Here is a 6000-nt window from a genome sequence, read left to right on the forward strand (position 1 = left end):
CAGTCTTTCCCTTGCTCACTTTTAAATGTTAACACTAGCTTATATTGGTATTATAGTTCTTTAAAAGCATTATTTTTCTGTCATCACTGACCCTAAATTTTGCATTCTGTTGTTTCTCTCTTCATCTTTTACTTTCAGGTACTAGACAGCACCATCAGTGAGGCAGAGCTTTGTATCTCTAAATGAGCTGATTATATTAATGTCAGAAATAAAATACAGCTCTTCACATTCTACTTGTATTTTTAGTACCTTATTGTAATTCTGGTTCTGTTTTCCCTTCTTATCTCTGTTCTGTGTCTAGATTTCTTTTTTAGACCAGAGTTGCTGAGTTTTATTGTGATCTCGAAAGGTTTCTGCACTGTCCAACTTTTTGAAGTCATTCCATACACCTTAATCAGAAAGTACTAAATATCTTGATATTCTGTTAATCTGCAGTCAGGTGCCCGTTGTTTTCTTTTCCTGTCTGCCAGGAAGTTTGTTGGCAATTGAGATTTATGGAGCGAATAATCCACCTGGCAGGAGACTCCATAACTCCAAAGATTGTTCTTTAGTGGAAGAGGGAATGTTCCTTTGTGTGTGTAAAATACCACTAATAGCTTATTTAGCAATCTGTATTTCTACAACAGGGCTTTCAGTTTTGTGTTGGAGGTGGATTCTTGCATATGCATAATTCTAGCACCCATGCTAATTCTGTCCCTCATTTAACTTTCATCCCTTCATGTAGAAGGATAATGCATGATGTAATCTCTCAGCTTTTTAATGTGGTCCTTAGTGCATCTCTTCTAGCTCCTGCTTGAAAGGGGAAAAAAAAGATATTAATAATGAGGGATGATTCTTTCCTGTACTTCCTGGGAATTGCCTGGAAACCATGGGGAGCTTAGGCAGGGTAGTCATGCTGCAACCACTGAGACTCCACGGAATCCAGTATCAGGTATTAATTGCAAGTACTGCTGGAAGAACTCTGAATAACAACAGAAAAAAAAATATAGTGTGATCTCTTCCTGAATTTTCTCTTACTTAAATGGCTTGTTTTTATAACCACTTAGTAGATTTGAGTTCAAAATACCCCAAAAGCTATGGAATGTGATAAAAACGAAGGATGGAAGGGGTTGCAGTATTTTCAGGGCAGCAGATTTTGTTCACTAATTTTGGATAGAAATAAATGGTGGATTGAATTAGTCAGTGTCTAAAATACATGGAAGCCCCTGTATCGCAGTATTCACCCTAATGGATACCTGTGTGAAATTTTGGTTCTCAGCCACCTGGTTGCTTTGTCCCCTTAGGGATATTTTCATGGTCTGAGTAGCCTGGGTTGATTATCTCCCTCAGATTTACAGCTGCCTTTCCCTGCCCAGAGTTTCTCATTCCTCATGCATCAGCACCAGGAAATTCTGTACCTGTTTTTCAGCAGTGGCAGGGGAGCATTGAAGTTACCAGCAGTGTAATCTCCAGGGTAAACAGGGCCAGGGTATTATGCTCACTGTACCATTTAACCCTGCTGGAGGAGACGACTGTAAATTGCCTGTGTCGAGCCAATGTGCGAGGACTAATAGAACTGCAGTGGGGATAATTCATAAGTAGATTTTCTCACTCGCCAGTGTAAACAGAGCCAAGGCTAGTCAGGTCTGAAACGGTGATTACTTTTAAATCAGCATGTTATAATTCAGTGTCCCTGATTGAACCCTCCTTCCAGTACAGGAAAACAAACCACTGCATGCCTGGCCAGCACAGGGACCACTCAGGCTGTGCAACTAACTGTGCATATGAAGGACTCCTTCAATTTCCTAATCCTTCCTATTAATGCAGAGTAAAGAACAGCTTTAACAGGGAGTTAATTTAGAGGCCTTAAACACTGCCTTATTACCTCCACCAAACTTACTTCTTTTGGGTTGTTTTGCTAATCTCTCCACAGTGCTTCCATCTGTTGTCCCTTGCACCTAATCACATTAAACACAACATAATACATCTACATACGTATCTGCTGGCAAATAAGTTAGTTGAATTTACTGCCTATGAGAAAAGCACTTTTCCTTTCCCTGAGGTGGTGCCATTCTTCTGTAAATGTGTTAAGTTCTGACAAACTTAACCTATAAACTCCAGATTTAACCAAAAAGGTAAAAATTCACCCCAGGAGGTGGCAGTTTGAGCTGTGGGGGCATGGGGGCATTCAGTAGGTGCATCTGCAGTTGCCTGAAGCCTGTCCACGTCCAGAAATGGAGATGGTCCTGGTCTCCTGCTCTGCCCCTCCGTGACCATTGCTTGTATCCTTTTTTTTGTGTTGGCATCAGTGTTCATGCAGCAAGCAGTTTGACTTCTTCCCCTGTGAGCAGAGACCTGGTCTGGCTTGTTTGTGCCTCGGCCATGTCACCATCTGCAAGTGCGCTGGGATGGTAGGAAGAAGCTGGGGCCGTGCTGCCACGGCTGCTAGCTTGACACAGGGCTGAGACTGGATCAGGCAGTGATTATCTGGGTAGTTCCAAAGACCCACAGGGCTGCTGTGTGGGCACCACAGCCTGGCTGGCCAGGGAGTGAAAGCATGGCTCCCCCATGGCAGGCATGTGTTGCCCAGCGTGGCTTTGACCATGAAGCATCATCCTGATGCTGCCTGGAAGAGTCACATGAGGACACGTGGCCCTGCGTGAAGTGTTAATGGTTGTAGATTTATGCCCGTACCAGATGGATTTTGGGCTGAAGTTACACATGTGGCTCCGAGCTGCATCACAGTGCAGGGAGGGAGAAGCACCTCTGCACACACACCTGCCATCGACGTTCCCCAAGTGACTGACCGCAAGGAGTTGACTGCAGGCAGGAGGAAACACACCTTTATTTTCCAGTTTCAAGACTGGTTTTTCTCTCGCTCTTCAGAGTAAGGGTTGGCCGAGAGCCTGCCCACAGTCAGTAATGTCTTTGGAAAAGCAGAGAAAAAAAAGGGATAAGTAGCAGAAACATGAAACTCATATTGAGAAAGCAGCATCTGTCCAGTTTTGGTCACCAAAACATGACTATGTTTCCTTACACTTGAGATTAACACCTTTACTAATAGTAAAATAAAAAATATCACGTTTTGTCCTTGCGGGTTCCAGAGTGAGTTTTTTGTTTTCCCAGTACTGACTTGAGGAAACAGGTCAGTGAACACATCCTTTATAAAATTTCACCTAAATGTTACCAAGATTAACTAGCCCTTGGCTTTATCATTAATATGCTAGACTTCTAATGGCTTGTGGAGGAGCATTACAACTCTGTGTGCCAGAGCCTGCTTAAGGAACTTCAAGCCTGTAGGCAGGGCAGCCGTCCTGCTCAGAGGTCATGGCGGAGCTTGCTACTGGGAGGGGAATGTCAGCAGGAAACTGGTCCCCCATCCTTGTTGACAGAGCAGCTTTCATGGGCTGTCTGGCACTCGGTGCACAGTTGTTCAGTCCCTAGAGGGCTTGATTTTCATTAAAAAGTTCATGATAAATTCTTAATAAATAAGTGACGAGCCAAGGATGCTTATCAGGTGCACTACTAATGGATACAGAAGTCTGTAACCATTTTGCAGTCATTGTGCCTGCACTTGTACAATAATATTAAATAAATTTTCGTGGGTAGGGAAGTAGTGGGCTAAAGAGGGAGTAAAGGATGTGCCGAATCCCCAGTCTTGCCAAAGCATTTGTTTTATGCTGTAGGTTAATGCCCTTCAGAAACTGAAAAGACTCTAAACACACATGGTTCAGTTGTAGGAGACAAAAGTACAGCATTAATGCCAATATATTAATTTGTTTTGTTTTCTGCTTTCTTTGTAGTCTTTAAACTACACTCATATGAAACCAGCTTGTCGTTTTAAACATGAGGTTGGGGAATGATATATGTGGGTCAGTCTTTGGTTCAGAAACTTTGTTTTTCAATGTCCTTGACAACAAAGAGTTTGCAACAGGAAGGTAATTGGCCTCAGTAGCAACTCTGTACACACAGAGTGGGTATGCCCACATAAGAGCCATGTTTAGAAGGCCTGTCTGTTGAATTAATTGTTTTCAAAGTAGCCTAGGGACAATCAAATTGTAGTTTTGAAGGTGCTCCATATCTGCTATCTGTACTGAATTACTTCTCTCTGCTGGTAACAGTGCTGTAGTTGGTTAATACTCCACTTGCACAAAAACATTCCATCGACATATAATTTAAACTCATTCTGCTTTTCTAGGAACTCTCAAAGGATATTTATTTACAGTCCACAATCACTGTCCCCCAGCTTGACTCTTCTGTTTGGATTGAGGCCTTAGACCTTGCAGTATCAAGCTAAACGTCAACAACAGTTTAATAAATCCAGACAGTGGGGATAGCCTGTAACCAACTGAGAGGGCCCTGTTATGTGCCGTGGATATATATAGCAGGATATGTCTCCCTAATATTTTTAGCCCCCTGGCTCTTCATAGTGCTAGCTTGATAGGTGACCGCAAGCAGGCCTACTCATCTCAGCCTCTTTCCCCTCCTGGCTTTTGCTCCTTGACTTTGAGTTAGGAGATTTTTTTTTTTTTTGAGGCTGGTCCATGGGATTTGCAAATATGAAAGATGTGAGTAGTAGTGGGTCTGACTGACCCCCCGGAGTGTGTCCTGGGGGCTTGGACCGTTGTGTATGGGGGAGAGCGGTGCTGGTGTGAAGCTGATCTGAGCAAGCCCAAGCTCCACTGGGGGAGGGGCCGAAGCCTTGCAAGTGCTGAGGCCCAGCTCTACTTTCAGGAGCTCCCAGGTGCTGGCCAAGTGCAGACCAGAGGGTGAAATCTCTTTTCTTGCTCATGTAGACACACAGCGGTCTTATCTGGTGCTTTGGGGATGCCACCATAATCCAGAGAAGTAATTAGGAACAGGAGGAGGCTTGGCCATGCTGGTGAAGTCAGTATAGGAGGAACATCCTGGGAGTTGAGGGGCATGGCACTAATAAGGGACATAGTGCACTGATAAGGGACAATGGTGCTTCCCAGTATGGCAGGGACACTGTGGGACTGTGCTGCTCCTGTGAGCAGCAGCTGCAGGGATAGCCTTAAGTACCTGCTACTGGCCTCCATTGCAGTGCTTTGAGGGTGAACAGGTGTGGACAGGCATGGGCAACCCATCTGCCTGGGTTCATCAGCCAGAAGGGCATCAGAAAGGCTGACTTAGGGAGGGCTGGGGCAGGCACAGTGGCTCAGGGGTGGCAGCAGGGTTCAGGGGCGGGCAGGCACTGCTGGAGCTGGGAGTTTCACAGAGCTGGTCAGGCTGGAAGGCACCACAGTGGGTCATCTGATCCAACCTCTCTGCTTAAGCAGGGTTGTCCTAGACCACACGGCACAGGATTGCATCCAGACGGTTCTTGAATATCTCCAGTGAGGGAAACTCCAGAACCTCTCTGGGCTCTGTTCCAGTGTGCTGTCACCTGCACAGTAAAGAAGTTCTTCCTCATACTCAGGTGGAACTTCTTATGTGTCAGTTTCTGCCTGTTTCCTCTTGTTCTATTGCTTGGCAGCACCAAGAAGAGCTTGGCTGCATCCTCTTGGCACCCTCCCTTTAGATATTTGCACACATTGATGAGTTCTGCCAAAGAAACACACATGAGACTGGAGCCCATGTCCCCAAAGTCCCCGGTATTCCCCTTTCTCCTTCTATTTTTCTTTTATAACTCTCGATGTTACAGGCATTGTTACTTCTGGTGGTTATTATTTTACAGTATTGCTTCAGGATGCAGCTCCTTAATATTTTACGCATGTACACACACACAACGCACACACATCCCGACTCCCCGTAAGACTTTGGGTAAGGAAACCGCGGCCGCGCAGCTGGGAGGATTCCTGCGATTACTCTCGCTGGTTGTGTGGCGCTGGGGGCGAGATTTCCCTGCCTGTGCCCTTCGGAGCGCCAAGGCCCCGGGCAGCCGTCCCGCTGTTCCCGCAGTCCCTCACTCCCGGCCGTGCGGGCGGGGAGGGGCGGGGCGCGCGCACGTGCGCGGGGGCGGTGCGGGCGGCGGCGCAGGCGCGGGCGGGCCGGGGCAGG

At 46.1% G+C, this 6000-nt stretch overlaps 1 protein-coding gene across 6 annotated transcripts in view; it reads left to right on the top strand.

Annotated features, from left to right (window-relative positions):
* LDLRAD4 (low density lipoprotein receptor class A domain containing 4) overlaps positions 1-6000 on the top strand; it is a 278422-nt gene that overhangs the window by 255009 nt on the left and 17413 nt on the right. The gene's annotated exons all lie outside the window — the stretch shown is intronic.

Source organism: Neopelma chrysocephalum, unplaced genomic scaffold, assembly GCF_003984885.1.
Source record: "Neopelma chrysocephalum unplaced genomic scaffold, ASM398488v2 Primary Assembly neopelma1_22, whole genome shotgun sequence".
Classification (NCBI taxonomy): domain Eukaryota; kingdom Metazoa; phylum Chordata; class Aves; order Passeriformes; family Pipridae; genus Neopelma; species Neopelma chrysocephalum.